Raw genomic sequence first — 21,393 nt, 5'->3', positions numbered from 1 at the left:
AAACTTCATGGCAATAGATACTACGTATTTTAAGGCAAAAACGGTTATCAAGGATACATAATAATAAAAGGTTCATGTCATCAGAAAATATAACACTTCTAATCTTATAAACACCTGATTAAATACGCTTCAAGCTATGTAAGGCAACAGTGTAGGATTTCACAGAAAAACTGACAAGTTCACAATTATAATGTAGAGTTTAACATTAATTCTCAGAAACTGTGAGATTAATAATAATAATAATAATAATCATCCATCTGTCAAAACTAATCTATTTGCTATACTCATGTTATGCTTATTAAATAGCTTGAGTATTCCCAGATTCTTCTGCTCTCGGCTTATTCTGCCAGTTTTGGCAATGGAGTGTAAACCAAAGGGGACACAGAGTGGTTAATTAATTAATTTACTCTACAAATATTTACTACATGACTCCTAGGCTTCAGGAACTATTGTAGTCTGCAGAGTCACAGCACTGAAAAAAAAAAATCTCTGCCCTCATGGAGCTTACATTCTAGCTGGGCACACAGAAAACAAATAGATAAACATATAAATATGTTCATATTTACATGGTAAATATAAATGTAATATTACAAATACTAAAAAGAAAAATACAGCAGAGTAGAGCAAGGAGCACTGTGGTATTTTTACAGGATTCTCAGGGAAAGGCTCTATGGTAAGGTGACTACTGAGCAGAGAAGGAAGAGAGCGCCCCCTGTAGGTATCTGGAGGGAGAACTTTCCAGGCTAGTGAAAAGTCCAAGATGGAAATCAGCTGGGTATCTGCAAGAACAGCAAGAACAGAGGCTGCAGTGTAGCGAGCAAGAAGACTGCATTGGGAGGCCAGGTCAGAGAGGTGTGTGTTGTGTGAGCTCAGAGTGTGAAGGGCTTTGTAGGGTGTGGTTTTTATTCTAAGTAATGTGGGAAGCCATCACAGAGTCTTGAACAGAAGAGCAGTATGATCTGGCTTCGTTATAAAGGATCACTGTGGCTGTGCTGTGGAGAACACGATGGTAAGAGGGTGTGGAGGGGCCAGGGCTGAAGCAGGGAGACGGGTCAGAAGGCTCTGTAGTCATCAGGGAAGAGTGACAGTGGCTGGGCCCAGGCCGCAAGCAGTTCAAGGGGTGCCAGAAAGTGGGGTTCTGGGTCTACTGTGAAGAGGGTCTCCCTGGATAAATGATGAGTCTTTCCAGGTAGCAGCAGCCACCTGCGTTATGCTCATTCTCTCAGGTTCTTAGAGCTGCACCTCCTCTGTAACTCAGGCACCAAGGAACTTGAATCTTAGTGGGCAAGTCAGAGTCAAGGTCTTAGACAAATGTCAGAGATAGAGGAGTTACCTGGCCACCTCTTGTCTGATGCACGGAAAAATGAAAGGTTACTGAACGGATATTTTGGAAACAAAGGCAGAGAGGATAAAGCAGGATTTGAGCAGGATTTGCCTAGTTTCACAGGTAACTGGACAAACTAGCAAGAAACAATTTATGGCTCCTCTACTCATTTAACACCTTCTTTCGCAGTAGCAACTTCCCTGCAATTTGTACAGCTGTCTTTGTGACACTGACTGCTGAGAAAACTTGGGCATGACAAAATCTTAGCTACAGCAGAAGAGATGATTTAGAATCACAAACCCAATTTGTATACAAATGTATAAAGTGATTTCACAAGGGCTTCCAAGAATAAGAGTTCACAAACTAAAACTTAAGAAAAATTGCTGACAAGTTTATACTGCAGAGTTGACTTCCCTTATCCTGCCTGGAACTTTTGAAGCTGAAAGATCAGACCAAAAGCTCTCAACCAACTTGAAAATGGAATGAAGGATATGTCAGAACCAAATGTTGCCCAACAAACTGTAAGGTATTCTTAAGGAGGAAGGAATATCTAACTGACCCTAGGTGCCTGATGAATCACCCTCTTCCAGGATAAAAAGGTATTCTGTCCCATTCTCCTAAAGGCTACCGGATACATTTCCCCTGAGGCTCTAATTAGAAGCAACACAGGATGCTGACTGCATTTATAATTATCTGCAAATTATAAAATGTCCATAAAAAGGCATGTTCTCAGGTGTGGTAAAATCTAATCTGAGAAAGACCTAGCTGCTCATAAATGAAACTCCACTGTACTTGAAAAGATATAACTCCTTCAAGCAAACTTCTTTACAGTTAAACAGACTCAGAAAAAAGAGGTACTTTCCACAGTATACAAAAAGTTAGTATTGTACGATTTGAAAATTCGCCAAAATGCTTAAATTATATATGGGAACACATTTAGTTGTTACTCTCTTTGTCATATAATAATGAAATCAAGATATTTGAAAATAATGTTTTAGAAGTTAACACTGGAAATAGCACCGATATCTTTCATGGGTGAAACAAACTGTGGTACATCCTATACTATGCAATACTAGTCAGTAATGAAAAGGAACAAACTATTGATACACTAACATGAATCTCTATAGAATTGGGCTGAGAAAAAAGCCAATCCCCAAAGGTTACATACGGTATGATTCCATTCACTAAATATTCTTGAAATGACAAAATTATTGAAATGGAAAACATATTAGCGGTTGTCAGGGGTTAAGGATGGGGGTGGTGGTGAAACTGTTGGGGGAAGGGGAATGGGAGGGAACAGAGCCATACCAGAGATGCTTGGGGTAATGGAACTGTTGTATCTTGACTGTGCTGGTGGATACATGATAAAACACACACATACAATGTACAAGTAAAACTGGGGGATCAAAGTAAGATCGGTGGATTGCAACAATGTCAATATCCAGATTGTGTATTGTACTGTACTAAGAAAAATTATGTGTATTGTACTGTACTTATCATTGAGGAGAACTGGGAAAAGAGTATACGGGATATCTTTCTATTATTTTTTTAAAAGTGCACGTAAATTTATTTAAAAATAAAAAGTTTAATTAAAAAAAGTAAAGCGTGGCTAAGAGACTTGATAATCGATCAGCTTGGCTACTCATTCACTTGCAAAGATAAACTGATAGAGCTTTTCAAAATTTGGCTTTCAATAACAGTACCAAGAGAATCTTGGCAGTGGCTAATGGTGTCACCAAATGCTGCTTGCTAAAATCAGAATTATTCTGCTTTTTGAAAATATGTAGCTAGAAAAATATAATTCTGTGTTAGGGGTAATTTTTAGAAGCCAAGTAATCCAGGAATTCAATCACCAATTGATGTATACTATACATAATATAGACTCGTTATAAGTGTGTAAATCAATGAGTTTTGAGAATGTGCAGACCCATGTAACCACCATCCCCACAATTAAGATATTGAACATGTTCTTCATGTCCAGCTCTAGTCAATATGTGATCTGCTTTTGGTCACTAGAAGTTAGATTTACTGTTCTAGAATTTCATATAAAGACAACTTTACAGCATATATTGTCTTGCGTCTAGAATCATCTGCCCAGCATAATGTTTTTGAAATTCTACCAGGTTACTGGACCTATCAGGCACTCATGTTGTTCATTTCTGGGTGGTATTTAACTGCATGGGTATATCATAATTTGTTTATCCATTCACCTATTGAAGTAACATTTAGGGTAGTTTTCAGTTTTGTCTATTATGAAAAAGGCTGCTAAGAACTGAAGCATGTGAATCTTTGTTGGATACGTGTTTTATTTTACCTGAGTAAATATGTAGTAGATAAATTACTGGGTTGTATGGAAAATGTCTGATAAACTATAAGAAACTTCCAAATTGATTGTGAAGTGTTTGTACCAATTTACAACCTGAAGCTTTACAACCTCACTAACACTTAAACTATTATTAGTCTTTTTCATTTCAGCTATACTAGGGGAGGTGTTCTGGCATGTCACTGTGATTTTTATTAGCATTTCTCTGATGGCTAACGAGGTTGAACATCTTTTTACGTGCTTATTTGCCATCTCTATATTGTGTTTTGTGAAGTGTCTGTTCATAGTTTTTGGTCTCATTTTTTAGGGGGGTGGGGTGGGGATGTTGTCTTGTTTATCTTATTATTAAGTTAAAGAAATTCTTTATTCCTAAAGTTCTTTGTCAGCAAATGTTTACTTCTGGTCTATAAATATCTACTTATACTCAGTAGGCTTTTCATTCTTTTAACAGTGTCTTTGAAAGAGTAGGTGATTTTAATTTTGATAAACTCTAATATATCAACTGTTTTCTTTTATTGTTTGTGCTTTTTAAGTCCTACTTAAATATTATTTGCCTACCCTTAGTCACAAAGATTTCCTCTTTATTTTCTTGTAGAAGTTTTGTGATTTTTCAGCTTTTACATTTAGGTCTATGATCCATTTTGAGTTTTTTTTTTTTTTTTTCTTATGGTGTGAGGTTAGGATTGAGGTCCATTTCCCCCTGATGCAGATAGCCAATTATTCTAGAACCATTTGTTGAAGACTATCCTTTCCTCATTGAATTAACTTTGCATCTTTGTTGAAGTCAAGTGGCTATACATGTATGGATATACTTCTGGACTCTATTCTATTTCATTCATGTATACATCTATTCTACCACTACCACATTGTCTTCCTTACTGTAACTTTATAACAAGTCTTGAAATCATTTAAGCCAAATCTTCCTTGTTCTTCTTTTTCAAAAACATTTTGGCCACTCCAGTTCTTTTGCATTTCCATATAAATCTTAGAACCAGCTTGCCATTTTTTTTTTTTTTAAACAGGAAAACCTGTTAGGATTTTGATTGGGGTTATTTAAATGTATAGATCAATTTGGAGAAAACTGACATATTGAGTCTTCTAAATACTGAATCTTCCAGATCATGAGCCTAGTATATCTCTTTATTTAGTTAGATCTTCAGTTTCATTCAGCAACATTTTGTAGAGTTCAGCATAGTGATCATATTTCTCGTTTAATGTATCTTTAAGAATTTATATGTTTTGACACTATTATAATTAGCATTTTTTTTTAAATGTTTAATTTGCCAATTGTTGATAGAAATAAAATTTATTTTTGTATGTTGACCTTTTTTAAGACCTTGCTGACTTCACTTATTTGGTCTAGTAGCTATTGTGTAAAAATAATGTCACCTGAAAACAGTACATCTTCCTTTCCAAACTGTATGCCTTTTCTTGCCTTATTACAGAGGCTAGGACCTCCAGTAAAAATGTTGCATAGAAGTGGTAATAGTGGACATTCTTATCTTGTTCTCTATCTTAGAAAATATTCAGTTTTTCACTATTAAGTATGATGTAAGCTGTAGGGTTTACACAAATGCTCTTGTTGAGGAAGTTTCCTTCTAATACTAGCCTTCTGAGAGTTTTTATCATAAATAGATATTAAATTTTGTCAACATTTTTTTCTGTATCTATTGAGATGATCATGTGTTTTTTCTCCTTTATTCTATTAAAACAGTGGATTAAATCAGTTTATTTAAAATGTTAAATCAACCTTGCATTCCTTTATATTACTGAGTTCCATCTGAGAATTTCTGTGTCTATACATATGAAGGATACCCTGATGTTGGTCTTCAATTTTCCTTTCTTGTAGTGTTTGTATGATTTTAATACCAAGATGATACTTTCTGAGTTGGGAAGTACACCCCCTCTGTTGTTTTATGAAAGAGGTTATGCAGAATTGGACTTATTTATTCCTTAAATATCTGATATCATTCACCAATGAAGCAATCTGGGTCTGGGGTTTTCTTTGTGGGAGGTTTTTAACTGCAAATTTGATAGTTAAAATAGATATAAGATGATTTAGGTTTTTTATTTTTGTATGTGTCAGTTTGGGAAATTTGCATCTACAAAGATTTTGACATTTTATCTAAGTCCTCTCTTTTAATTCTAATAGTGGTGAGTTATGTCTTCTCTTTCGTTTTCTCCCCTTGAATCTAGGTATAACTAACTCAACTTTTGCTCTCTGTAAAGCAAAAGCTTTTGATTCCATTTACTTTATCTACTGTATCTCTTTTCTATTTTAGTGATTTCTACTATCTATTATTTCTTTTCTTCTACTTACATTGGGTTTTATTTATTCTTCATTTTCTGGCTTCAAAACTGGAAGTGTAGATCATTGATTTTAGACCTTTCTTATTTTTTAATATAATTATCTTAAACTATACATTTGCCACAAGCATTGCTTTATGCAACATCCCAACATTTTGTAATATATTTTCATTGTCATTGGGTTTAAAATATTTTTTAACTTGGAAGTGTGTTTGTATTTGGGAATTTTTGTGAAAATTTTTTTTACTGATTTCTGTTGAATTAACTGCATATATTTTCATGTTCCATTTTATCTCTTCTATTTGTTTCTTAGCTACTGATTTTTTTGTTTTGTTTTGTTTTGTTTTAATTTTTAGTCATTGATCGAGGCCAACATTTATTTTAATATAACATTAAAATGTTCTTTTATTACACATTGTTCAAATACAGTATTCAAAAGACAATCAGTATAATGAATCTAATATACCCTTCAATAACTATATTTTCTTGATGTAAACCTTCAACGACTATAAATACATGACCAATTCTTTTTCTTTTAAGCCCCCACTAACTCTCACCTCTCCTACATTATTCTGAGGCAAATTCCAAGTATCATACCGTTTCATCTGGACTATTTCAGTATATATCTCTGTAAGGACTTAAAAAAATAAAAGCAATATAATTATTGCATCTAAACAATTAACAATAATTTCTTAATAGCATTAAATATCCAATATTCTTCAGATTTCCCTGGCTGTCTTTTAAAAAGATTTTTTTCAATTTGAATCAAGATTCAAATAAGGTCATTCCTTGCAATCGTTTGCTTTTTATTGGGATGGTGAGGTGAAAGAGATTCAGGGAGATTTAAAAACACTGCTGCTACGCATCCCTGAATCCCAGAATGACTTACATTTGATTTTAAAATTTAAATAATAAAAATATTTAATTTGCAATATTAATTAAATAGAGCTCCCACACTACATGCATTTTAAAATTTGAGCTTCCACTTTATCCTGAAGAATGTCATTCTTGGAAATTCTCTAATGTTTATGCTGCCACATCTTAAGTAACTCCATATTTTGAAAACTTCAATTTTGGACAGTTTCCCACAGGAGTGATTTCCTATTACTTCAACAGTATAATACTGCCAAATCCTGTAACGCCATAACCACATCTTCTAAGAGGAGGGAAACTACTCATCAATATTCTGTTAAGTTTTGCCTATACTGTACTGTTTATTTGTTTATGACAACTAAAAGTTAAAGTAACTTAAAATGTAAAGACTAGGTACAAGTGTTTAAAAATTAACCAACTTTGTGATGTAGGTGATTCTGCTGGAATTTTAATGTCATTGATTTCCCTCTCAAGGAAATGAGCTACAGATGTAGACATCAATTGATAGTTTCTGAGGAATAAGCTCATCAAAGACATTTAATGAATTATTCATAATTTACACATTGTGTGTATTTTTTTTTATCAGCTTACATTTTTTATAAATAGAGGGTAAAGCGAAAACATCCATTCCTTTAAGAAAAACACAAGGTGGCTTAAGTTGACTTTACGTGAAATAAGTGACTCACTGAAAAAATTTAATGAAAATTCTGATAATGCTAAGCATTGTTATAACTATATAGGATTTAATGAAAATATACTGATGAAAAAAATCTTACAAATTTAGGAATGCCTTTGTAGGAAAATGGATTCTTCTTTGGTCCTAAAATACTTGGAATGCTTCAGAAAGAAAACTTTAATTCTACATTTGCCAGTTAGATATGTAATTTTAGTCAATTTATATCATTAGTTAAGTTAGGAAAATAGATTGTAGAAATGAGATTTATAATCAGCTTTTTTTCTTTCTTTAATCAAGAGCACAAATTCTTTTCACATATATTTTCCTTTGACTTTTGCAATGATTTCTCATAGCAAGCAAGATTTCGTGTTATTACTTCCTTCCATTTTAAATATCAGCAAACTGAGGATCAGAGAGGTCAAATAAATGACCCAAGGCCAGATTCTGGTCAGTTACGGAGTCCAGACACAAAGCACAGTCTTCTGACTCCAGGTACTGCTGTCCTTCCTATCTTTCTGTTACACAAGAGCTACACTGCCCATTGATTCTAGACTTTCTAAAAGAAACTTCCTGATTCCATATACGCAACTATGAGTCAGAAATAGAAAAAGAGGAAATAGAATAAGGTAGAGAACAGTGTGAGCTATCGTACATGTGATGATCTGGCTGTTATTGTTAGTTATTGTCATTTCCTCTACAAGTTTCTCAAAAAAGTCTAGCCTTCTCCAATGACACAAAATCATCCCAAAGAATAAAATTGACAGATTCTTTGTCAAAACATCTAGAGGCCTGGTGGCTGGAGCACTCTTTTTCTTTATTACTATTCTTTTAATAATATTCATATTTACTGAGCGATTTCTATGTGCCAGTCATAATGCAATTTGGGGACAATCAGAGACAAACAGGTATAACTATAATGCAAGAAAATAAAATAATTATAGGTTATATACAAAGTACTTTAGGGCAGTTGTACTTAAGTGCATAAGGATAGTGTTTTGGAGTAAAAACTGAAAAGTATCTTAATATATGCTAGCTACAATGAAGTAACTTCTTACATTTTAAGCGTGGAAAAAATAATTATCTATTATTTTATTTATTTCACAGTCCACCATTCTGTAAAAGAGAGCCAAATGTCAAATGAATATAGCCAAAAAACCATGCAGAAGTGAAATAGTTTGTTAATGCTTATGTTTGGGTCAATGATATTATGAAGCCATAGGTTTCTGAAATATTTTCCCTTCCATTCTGAGTATATTTTCTCATTCAAGAAATTTAATCAGATGTTCAAGTCTTATCAGTTTGCTATACTAGAGACCCTAATGGTAACATTTAAATCCATAAGGCATATGTGTCTTAAACTGATACTGAACTGAGATCTGAAACAGTTTCACTAGAATTTGTTTCTGGGATGGGCCTATGCTTTATTGTCATGCTTCTCAAATTATCACTTCTACTGATGGCTGCAGAATAAAATAGCACATTTTCTAGGAATAAAAAGTGTCCCTTTTCTCACTGATGGGGTGAAGGATGAGATGAGAGGCGGTGGACTGGGGGTGTGCAGAAAAATCAACAGATAAGGATAAAAACATTATAGTATTAAACTGAAATGGCTATATGTTAGGATATAAAGGGAAATTCATATGAATTTTTAAAATAACACACTAGATCAAACAAACAAATGAACCTGCCCTTTCAAGGGCCTCTTTGGGCTAAGCTACCAGAACCTCTATCCATTTGCCATTATTCTACTTAGCGCTGGGGGATAAGTTCCTATAAAAAGCAGTGCTTGGCTGAATTCAGAACCATCTTGAACATTAGTATTCTTAAGAGTTTGAAAATCTTTAATAAAAAATGCTTACAGGGTCAGATGCTTTGAGTTTGTTTTTTATCTAGTACACTAGGTATGCTTGATCATTTATTTTCTCTTGAGTAAGTATGTTATTATTTCCATGTGGTTTGGATCATTCGCAATTTCAGAATGCCAAGAGCCACAAATGCTTTGAAGAAAAAATAATGAAAGGATGTGTAGGTAGTGAGTGATTTTATCCTTTCCTTTTCTCCAAAGAGCAGCACACACAGAACATCTCATTCAATCTTTGACTTGGAAGATAAAAGAGGTGTGAATGGTATTGGGAAAACACTAACTTCTTTGAACATCTCAGGAGCACTCAGAACAAATTCACACAGGCTAGAAAGCCTCTTTTTAAAGATTCAGACTAACATCGAACTCCCAAGTTCACTGTATGTTGCTCATTTTGAGGGTGGTGTATGTGTGTGTTGGAGGGAGGTGGAGGAGGTCACCAGTGAAGGTTACACTGCTGCTACAAGTCGCAGGTAAATCCACAGGATAATCAATGCTGAGCCTGTTTCAATTTAGGATGGGCTCTGCCAGCTTGCAGTTGTAAATTATCTGCTCCACAGATTTAGGATCTCAATAATTTATATTCTATCAGTGCCTCACTTAAAGCAAAAAAACAGTGCCTTGCCTGAAATGAAACGGTTGCACTACAGGACATGAAACATTTATAGAAGCCAGTTGAGAAAAGCGATTGATGACTGCTAAGGAGTTTAATGGAACAAAGATATACTACCCTTCACCTATACTTATAAAAGTTATTTGTGCACAGTAGATGATAAAATTTAATGCTATATGTATACTATTTTTTCTTTAGTGTTTACATATTTAAAATATATATATTTAAAAGATATCTATATCCAATAGATACCAAACACTAAATCCATAAGAAACACTTAAAGCTGTCAGTCTTAGCAGAAATTTGTCAACATAGCTGAAGCAGTTCTGCTTCAGACAGTTAGTTCCTTGCCCAGCCAAGAGGATCTGCAAATGAGAAAATTCACTACAGAGAAAGCTGATTGTGTTCTCAGAGTTTCGGAGTTGTCTCCAAGATACACATTCCTTGAACTTGCCTAGGCCTGCCCTGTTTTATCTTCATTGCACTGCTCCACTTTTTTTCTTCTTTGCCCTTTCTGTTTAGGTCCCGTTTTGGTAACATTTTCCAGATCTTTATCCTTTCTCCATGCTTTGTAATCCACTCTGTGCATTCCTACCCTGCCACAAAACTTCCTGGGTCACTCCTCTGACCCAAGTGACATCCCCACTTATGCCAAATGATAGAAACCAGAATGTGACACTCCAAAATATGCCTTTTCAATGTTTTGAGCTGCAGGCAATTAAGCAGCAGCAAACGCAGAAAAAGCTCTTTGCCCTCCCCGTTTGCCTAGAAGCAGGACCTAAATTTACAAAGGTGTCCCTCCTCCTTCCCTCTCTACCAGAAAGGACAAAAGTTAATCACAGAGAAACTTTAAACTCTATCAGCCTGGAGGTGGCACCAGAGGAATTTACATAATGAACCTGACTAACTAGACTCTCTCTCTCATTCTCGCCTATATTTGTCTTCCTAACAATTTGCTACCTTTAGTGATTCAAGGTCCTTTTGTCTTGTCCCTTCTCTATAAATATATTGTTCTTTGTTGAAGATGCTATTTAAACTTGAATTGTAAATCACCTTTTTGGATTACTCATCCCTGAGTTTCTCCCAGGTATATATGAGATATACATATGAATAACTCCTGTGAATCTGTCATTTGTTACACAATCTAGCCTGGAACTTAAGGTGGTAAAAATGTCCTCCTCTACACTAATGTGTAGCATCCCAGAGCTTCCTTCCCTCCTGGCTCAGGGCAGACAGAAATCATCACACAAAAATTCTCAGACTTAATTCAGTAGTAGTACAAAATATGTTTCCTGGTTTAATTGTAAAAGACATGAAATATTTCTATGTACCTCCTTAATTTCTATTTAAAGGATCAAAGTTATACTAATGGATGAAGAATTATTTGCTAAAATGTTCACTGCTCCCAAGATATAAGATATATTATGAGTCAATGAAGAACTCCGGTAACGGAAGAGGATGTTCTGGGCAATACATCCTTCGTTTGGCGCAGATGTTACTAAAAGTAGCTTCTGTGACATTGCGCAGGACAAGGACATTTCTCTGCTTTGTAATCCCTTTGAAATTCTCTTTCAAGTGTGTCTAACTGTCCTAGTTGATCTCCCCCCAATTTTTACAAATGCCAAGCTTTGCCATCCTACTTTAGGTTATAAGCAAAGTTACCATCCAATGTTGGTTGAATATTAATACAGTAGAGTAAATGTAAAATGTTAACTGTGCCTTTCCTTCATCTGTTGATTTTCCTGAGCAGAATTCCAACAGCCTGTTTCCTAAGTCAAATGATTACATAGTAACAATAGGTCTGTATAACCAAGTACTTCCTAAACGCTCAATGTTAAAACAAGATGATTTTCCATTGTCAGTTTTTAGTCAACCAACCTGATCCCTCCAAAAACAAAGTGTAGTTATGTGAGCAATAGTTTGCCATCCCTGATGTTTCAGAAGTTTTGATGGCTCTAGTGCCATCACATGGGGTTCATGTATCACACATCAATCTCATTTTTAAGCTTTCAATGAAATTTTCATCAAGAATAATAAAGAATGTTCACTGCAGCATTATTCACGAGGGCCAAAATTTGGAAACAACTTGTTTGTCCATGAATGAATGAAGAAAATGTGGTATGTATATGCAATCGAGTATTATTCAGTCATTAAAAAAGAAGGAAATCCTGCCATTTGTGACAACATGAATAAACTAGGAGGTCACTGTGCTAAGTGAAATAATCAGACACAGAAAGACAAATACTGTATGATCTCACTTACATGTGGAATCTCAAAAAGTAGAGCTCATAGGATCAGAGAGTAGAATGATGGCTGCCTGGGACTGAGGGTAGGGGAAATGGGGAGATGCTGGTCCAAGGTTCATACTCTTAGTTACAAGATAAATAAGTTCTGGGGAATCTAATGTACAGCATGATGATTAGTTAATCATACTGTATTGTACACTTGAAATATGCTAAGAGAGTAAATCTTAAGTATTCTCACCACATACACACACACAACTATATGAGGTGTGGGATTTATGTGTTAACTTGATTGTGGTAAGCATTTCACAATGTGTATGTATATTAAATCATGTTGTACATTAAGTAAATCATGTTGTACAACTTAATACGTATATAAAATTTTTATTTGTCAGCCATACCTCAATAAAGCTGGAAAAATAATAAATAATACGACCTATCTTCATAAGATTTAAAACTCATAAAACAAATTAATGATTTATTTATCTATTTATTTATTTTTTTAATTAAAGTTTATTGGGCTGACAATGGTTAAGTTACACAGATTTCAGGTGTACAATTCTCTAATACATCATCTATATCTCACAATGTGTGCTCACCACCCAGAGTCAGTTCTCCTTCCATCACCATATAATTGACTCCATTAAATTAATGATTTATAAATTATTTTATAGTTTGAAGACCTTCTTCCTCAGTTACGTCATAGAAAGTTTAAGTAAGTCACTGGTCACTGTGATAAGGGAATTCAATATTATTTCACAATATTTTTAAGGTGGGGGCACTTAATTTTGTCAATATTTACAGTCCATATTTTGTATCTGAAATATTCTGTCCTATTCCTCAAGCATTCCATTATTTGAATGCTTTCATTCCTAAAAGAGCGGGTTTGTTTTTAAAACTCATTCGGTATTTGCACATTCGGCAACATATTTTCACGCACCTTCTCTCCCAAATGTCCTTGACTCTGGCAGTACATACAATAAATACTTTTCTTTCTTCATGTGTTTTTAAAAGGAACATTCATTTTTTTACAATAATTTTAAAGTATGTTTGTGTAAATGTCCTATCTATGTATCCATCCTGGATTATACATCTTGAGGTAATGTCTTTTTAATATATATTTTAATAGCATGTAGCACAATATCAAGTTTCAATGTTATGACTTCAGAAAAAAATCTTTGTATTTCCAGCTACAGATGCCATACCAGTAGAAGTTAAATTCTGTTATAAAATCCAACCTATCAATAATTAAGCATGAGAATGTCAACATTTACAGGTTTCTCCATGCTGAACAGGTCTATGCCCAACCTTTTCCCCTTTCTAACTCATAGATAAAAAAAGAAAAAAAAAAAAAACCATAAAAAGGAAAAATAAATCTTTTATTTATTTTATGTTCTAGAGGGTTGCAGGGTACATGTGCCTTTGAAGTGAAAATACAGTTGGTTAATCCTTAGACCTATTTATTTTCAAAATAAAATTCTTAGACGAAGTTAGACGGCACATACCAAAATAGAGGATAAGTGACCATCCAGTGAAGGGTGTTTTAATGAAATCTTCCTAGAAACCATGGGGACAGACTATTGTGCTCTGATATTTTCCACGTTGCCATTTTGGCATTATTTTGAAATAGCAGGAATTCTGATTGGTAGTGATTTATGAATTTCTCCAAATTTCAAGTGATAAAACATGTGGTTGTTACCGCACAAACTATGTTTAAGTTGTAAACCCGTGGCTGTTACCATACAAACTGTGTTTAAGTTGTAAACCCAGATCATATGTAATGGAAAAACTATTTTGCTTATTTTCAAGTTAGCACTGAAACCATGAGAATCGGAAGGACTTGAGTACGACATGATGTGTATCGAAGCAACAGTTCTTTGATTTGAATAATTGGATTTTAGTTCATACATGCTGTCTAGCAAGAAACTTTCTGAGAGTATGTGGATGTCTAGTGCTGTTCTTCTTTCTGTATCACAGCAACAGGTATAATCTTCCTTTCAAATGTCTTCATTAAAATATATAACATTTTAAAACACAGATGTCACCCCTCCATACTAATATTAATGAATTTCCAAATGCCTTGCCTTACCCTCTACCTGTTTTTTTACAAATTCTTTCTTCCTTTTTCTATCAAAATTTTATCTTTTAAACCCAAGGCCATTCACATTAGCCCCTACTTAAAAACCTACCATCTATCGCAGTATTCCCCAGACTTAAGGAATTTGGTAACCCTCTTGTGACTGTTTACCATATCTTTCTTTTCACTGTACTATTATTTGTTTAATAATTGAGCTTCCTTATATAATGTAAATAAAGAAAATTCTGTGTCACTTCCACAATGGAATGCAGTTTATCTTGCTTTATCAGTCAGAAGAGACTGCAGAGGTAACAGAAGAACCCCAAATTCCAGTGCCACAAACGGGTTAATTTCTTGCTCATGCTACAGGTCCATCTGAGGTCAGCTGTGGTTCTGTTCCACCTTTTCTGTACTCTGTGCCCAAAGCTAATGGAATCCCATCTATTCTGGGACATTGCCAACTTTACTGCGGAGGAAAAAAAAAAGATATGGCAAATCCTTGCTCTGAAAGCTTTAGCTCAGAAGTGACACAGATTGGTTCCACTCTCATTTGCTTGGCCAGAGCAAATCATGTGGATAAGAATGAATGGTCCAGGGGAATCTAATCCTCCCCTAGTGAGCATAGCAGATATTTTGAACAATAATGCAATCAAGCACACTTGCCAAGAAGAGAAGATAGTTCTAATAAAAATTTAATGAAAACACAACAATGTTATTAATTTCTAGTTAGATGTTTCCTGCCAAGTATTAAAACCATGCTAGTGTCAACTGGTTTTCTTCTTAATATATTCAGAAAATTTGGAAGAGAACTGTATCTCACTATGTGATACAACGTCAGATCTGCCATTCAGGTATCACCTAAATTTGTTGCCAGTATGATTTCCACACCTATGAAAATGTACCTATAAAAGTCAAATGAAAATTCCTAAAAAAGGCTCTCTGACACTGATCCAAATTCATATTTGTATCATCGCAGGCCACGTACTCTCCTTCCTCTTGTTCCCATTGCTCCCTCTACGCTCTTTCTAATAAATCCCAACCTCCCCAGGTTTCATCTCTGCACATCTTCTGTTGCTTAACTGCACCTTTATTTGATGAACCAAGACTTGCCACTGATATTTTATATTCACCAAAGACCTCACGCAATTCAAGTCTTGGCCTTTATTCTTATTCTAAAAATCTTACAGTCTTCTTTAGTGAGAAATAACTTAGATACTTTTAGGAGAAATAGGAACTGAAGAATAATTTTTTAAATGTAAAAGGAACAGGATCTGACCAGAAAGGTAAGGTATTGGTCTAAGAGGGAGGGTAGTCAAATATACTATGAATATTACTACTTGGATAAAACTGTTAAAATGTGTTTATTTATAACTATAATTAAATGTTCACTAAGAAATTGGACAAATAGTCATGAAGGAGGGAGATACATTTTTCAGAAATGTTTTGCTTTACTGATATGTATACTTTGCCACATAAATAGCATCAGAGTCTGTAATACAGACAGTCACGAAATCCAAGAAAGTCTGTTTCTAGACTTGAACAAAGAAGAGCCCAGAGGCTGTGGCCTTTGAAATACTTATGGACAGGTAAACTTATGTAGCATCCGGCTACAGATCTTAAAGGCAGTAATCTAGCATAATGACCTCTATTCAAGCAAAAACATAAAAGTGTATTTTCAAAAGCAAACTGGATTAAAATATTCTCTATTAGATTCTCTCTCTCTATAAAATGTATGCTAGCAAAAATTAATTTTGAATGATACTGTTTTTAATTTAGAAGCACAGCTTGAGGATTTAAAATCCCTAAGATAAATAAGTGATAAAAACACTAATCTTGTGCATGAATATGTTAAGATACTGAAATAATTTGTTAATGATAAAATAAATTTCTTTTCCTAAATGGAAAACAGGTATATTTCTTGAAAAAAAAAAAAAAAAAAGATGATAGAGGGTAAATCCTGTTTTTGTTATCTGGCCTAGTTTCATAATATACGTGATCTTATACTGTCACCATAGATATTCCTTCTCTGGTATGTTTTGAGGAAAACATTCAGTGAATGTTTTGACGAAACACGTTGAATAATTCTTCCAACAATTTTTAAAAAGTATTTTTCATGTAGTACGACTATAAGCAATATATATAATAGTATATGTACTTGAAGTATATGGTTTAGTTTTATTTTTAAAAAAATGTTTTAGTGTTTTAATTAGTATCAGGTAAACATTTAACATTGTTAATTAATATTGCATCACTCTCATTTTTCTTTTAAACGTTTTCTTTTCTGAAAATAAGGATGAATGTGGAAGATATAACTAAAATGAAATGATGGGAACACCATATCCTGTCATTGAAAACTACGGTACTTTCAAACACTTACATACTTTCCAGTGATGACAGTCTTTTCTACTTTGTCATTTAACAATTATTGATCGAATGCGTGATATGTACAAGTCACCAAGAGATTAAAAATAGTGCAGTATACAGATACTGGAATATATAATTTAGTAGAGAAGATACATCCAAACCCAATACTATTACCGGTATATAAGGGGGTATAATTATCAGATAAGTTATACAGGCAAGTACTAGACTAGGAAAGCAGGAAATATAATAAGCATTGTTTTCTGGTGCTAAGCAGCAAGACTGCAAGGAAAAAGGGACATCTGATCTACACAAAAAAATTATTAATAGAAGTCAGGCAAAGATCAAAAAGAGGGACAAGGAGGGTAAATTCCAGGCAGAAAGCACAACATGAGGAAAGGCAGAGAGGTGGGAAACCATAATGGATATTAGGGTAATAGCAAGGGGTTTCGATGGACTAGATAGAATTCTGTGTGGGAGAGGGGTGGGATGCTGGAAAAATCGGCTGGGTGTTATATCAGAGTGCAGCTTTGAGAAAAATCTCTCTGATGAATGAATACAATAAACCAGGCATTCAGTCATTCAGTGTGACTCAGAACAATGAATTGCCAAATAGGGAATCTATCTAGCTATTTCAGTGTGTCTAATTACAGAGCAAAAATGTTGCATTATAGGAAACAAAATACTGAATCAGCACATTAAGAAAATATCCCTCATGAGCAATACTTTTAAAGAGTCAGGCTTTTTGAAGTTCCAGAGTAGATTATTTATGTTTTCTGCTGTGTACCGAGAGCCAGGAGATATGGAGGTGAATGACAAGATGCAGATAAATACATAGGTAGTATTCTAATGCACTTATTTGTTAGGAAGTGCTTATCCTCATCTAGAAAATGTGTTATTGACAAATCTAAGAAAGAAAAAATTACTACAGGATATGTTCTACTTACATTTGCACAGGGCATTACATTTTTGTAAGTGTCTTCAGATACACTCTTGTTTAATCTTCATAAAAACAATCGTATTGTTGAACACAGCAATTATCTTATTCCCATTTTACAGATTAGGAATGGGGCCGAGAGAGGCCCAAACGGTCCCAGTGTCAATTATGAGGTAAATGACAAAAGCTCTAATTTGAAACTATCTGAATCTAAAATGTGCATCTCTCTGCAACCCAACTGTTGCTCCTGAAAAGCAGTGGACTTACCAGCTTTTTGACTTCAAGAAAGTCATTCAGACTCTCTTCATTTGTATAATGGGAATAAAAAAATCACACTTCACAGAGATGTTCACTTGGTTTTAGAAATTATATATTTTTTTTCTAGAAAACTGTCCAATTATCTGTTTTCAAATGCATTGGACAACATTATTCATAGTATTCTCCTACAATTTTAAACATCTTCACTATATGTTTTTACGTTTTTTTTCATTCTCAATATTGCTTATTTGTGCTTTCTCACTCTTATTAAAAGAGTATTGCCAGAAGTTTCTCCATTACATCAGTCTTCTCTAACAACCAACTTTTTTTTTTAATTCTCTCTAGTATTTCTTTCCTTTGCATTACTTTTTTTCTCTTATCTTTTAATTTCTATCCTCTGCTTACTTTATAGGCCAACTCTGTGTTCTAGTTCTAACTTCTTGTGAATCTTTTCAGTTATTGATTTTAATGTTCTATTTCCATTATGATTTCTTCTTCACCCATTAATTAATTTAAAGTTATTTTATTTTATTTCTTATTTCCAAACTAAAACTGTATTTGCATGTGTGTGGGATGCATGTGGGAATTACAGGGGGTGATGAGCAGGTTTTCCATCAGCTCACTGTACTGTATTTTCTAGAAGTATACTAAATTATGTTTAAATGGGCTTTCCTTCTTAATTTTTAATTATGGTAAAATACATTATAACAAAAATTTACCATTTTAATTAACCATTTAAAATTTAACTATTTTTAATGGTACAGTTCAGTAGTGTTAAGTATATTCACATTGTTGCACAAGGAATCTCCCAAACTCATTTCACTTTGCAAAACTGAAACTCCATGCCCATAAACAACTCTCTACTCCCACCTTCCTCCTTTTAGTGCCACCATTCTTCTTTCTGTCTCTATAAATTTGACTATAGGTACCTCATATTGGTGGTCAGATGGTATTTGTCTTTTTGTGACTGCCTCATTTTACTTACCAATATATCTGCAAGGTTCATCTATGTTGTAGTATGTGCCAGAATGTCTTTCCTCTAAGTCTGAATAATATATCATAGTATGTATATATTACATTTGTTTATTCATCCATCAAATGACACTTAGGTTGCTTCCACTTTTGGCTATTTTGAGTAATGCTGCTATGAACATGGGTATTCAAATATCTCTTTAAAACCTTGTTTTCTATTCTTTTGGATATATACCCAGAAATGGAATTGTTAGATAATATATAATTCTATCTTAAAATTTAAAGAAAATGTGAAACTGCCATCCTGTTTTTTATAGTGGTTACACCACTTTACATTCCCATCAACAATGCACAGACTTTCTAATTTGTCTACATCCTTCACAATTTTTTTGATAGTAGCCATCTTAATGGGTATGAGACAGTATCTCACTATAGTTTTGATTTGCATGTTCCCTAACGATTACTGATGCTGAGCAGTTTTACATGTGCTTGTTGACCATTCGTATATCTTTGGAGAACTAAATGATTTTTGAAAATAACTGAAACATATCAAATATATGGTGATGGAAGGAGAACTGACTCTGGGTGGTGAACACATAATGGGATTTATAGATGATGTAATATAGAATTGTATACCTGAAATCTATGTAACTTTACTAACAATTGTCACCCCAATAAACTTTAATTTAAAAAAATAACTGAAACATAACAACATAGATATAATTGACTATATGGACAAGTGGTTTTCCTTATGTCGAGACAATTCAGAATTCATCAAAATCAGCCTACTACCTTCATTATGAATGGTATCACCATTCCACCTGGTATCTTCAGGAAACAGCTATAATTAGAGATCAGGATATGTGGCTATGAAATTTGACCCTGAAACCCCTACAAATAGTGTATTTCAGATGTGAATCCAAGGTAATGGTAGGTTTTACCCTAAGAATGCCATAGGTAATTGTGTAAAACCTAACAGCCAACTAATAAACAAAAATACAGAGAATCCTATTTTACCCACAAATGGCAAATCTCTTGTAGAAATTTTTCATGGTGAACGCATGCATCCTGCCTTTCTTGCTTTTTTTCTAGCACAGGCTGTGGCAACCAACTGCACTGACCAGCTAGGAGGAGGGCTGTTACTCAGCACAGAGGAAACCCATTGCTTTTGGGTTTTTTTGGTAAAGAGTTTGAGGTTATTCTAAGAGTATTCTACAAACATAAAAGTTCTTCATATATTGTGTTCAGTTTTTTATATTTATACACTTAGGTGTTATCTGTGCCTCACTTTTCTCTAGTAGTGTGTGCAGTCAAGAAACATGGTATAAAAATACAAATAAAATGTAAGAATATGTTGAAATAAAAGAAGTACTCATTGCTATTAAAAAGTTGTACACTTCGTTATTTGCAAAAAGAACAAAATCCCTATTTTGAAGTCTTTGACCTCTAGACCTTCTGAGAGTAACAAAAATGCCTTATTTTAGTGTGCCTTACTATTAGTAGAAATTTCTAATAAGTTTATAAATTAATTCTGTGAAATACAGGAAACTACATATACAGATTTCATAACACGTTCACAATTCTAGACAAGCAACTTTCAGGTTGTTGTTGTTTTTTCCTATTGAAAAATAAATCATAAGGGGGGTTAAAACTGTAAACTCCTACATCCAGAAATATTTAGTCAATTAACTCCCCAGTGAGGCTTGGCTGATGAAAATTACACACTGGGTGTTTTTAAGAGAAGCTCTTTCAAGTTTTCAGTTTAAGTAATAATTTTATTTCATTTACGTATTTCCTCGTAATTAATGTATTCAAAATTTGGTCTGGATTTACACTGCTACCATACAATGTACTTCTACTTCTCTGGAGTAATCCCTTAATAAAATGATTAACGACAATAGTATAATGATTAATACTGATACATTGTACTGTATAGCTCCTAGGAGACACAAGTACTTTATTATAGATTTCATTACCTTCATCAGCACTACGAGGCAGACAGGATGAGAGCATATTATTCTCTTTATGGGAATATTAACACAAAAGAAATTCAAGCCCTGTTGAATGTTTATGTCTTTTCTGTGTCCATGGATATGCATATTCATAAATGTAGGGGAATATTTGTTCTATAGAATGATTTCATTAATGTGCCTACTACAAACCAATGTGATCCATCAAAACGAGAAAGGTTTATAGCTTCCTAGACTGGTTACATCCAGTGATCACCGAGTTTTATCCTTATTTTGCTAACTTTCACTAAACTTCCAGGAAAGTACTCTAAGAAAACAAAAGTTGCATGAGAGAACTTAAAGTAGCATTAATTCATTTTGACTTGACAATTTTCTGTCTTTCACTTAAGTTTGGGAGTTGGAAAATTTCTGGTACAGGTACATTATGCAATGCGAGAAACTGTCTTGGCGATATTTAGAAACACGTGCCTCAAGATCCAAACTCCTACAGCTTAGGACTGAGTTGGTCTGAAATGTGAATTTCCTGAAGTCTAGGCTTGAGTGTACTCTCAGTCTGTGAAACGTACAGTTGCAATGCTTTACACCCACTTTTATCAGT

General features: G+C 34.0%; 1 protein-coding gene across 1 annotated transcript in view; it reads right to left on the bottom strand.

The window, feature by feature from the left end:
• SLC2A13 (solute carrier family 2 member 13) overlaps positions 1-21,393 on the bottom strand; it is a 308,538-nt gene that overhangs the window by 38,523 nt on the left and 248,622 nt on the right. The gene's annotated exons all lie outside the window — the stretch shown is intronic.

Source organism: Rhinolophus sinicus, linkage group LG02 (assembly GCF_036562045.2).
Source record: "Rhinolophus sinicus isolate RSC01 linkage group LG02, ASM3656204v1, whole genome shotgun sequence".
In the NCBI taxonomy this organism is placed as follows: Eukaryota; Metazoa; Chordata; class Mammalia; order Chiroptera; family Rhinolophidae; genus Rhinolophus; species Rhinolophus sinicus.
This window is presented reverse-complemented; position numbering and strand designations above follow the sequence as displayed.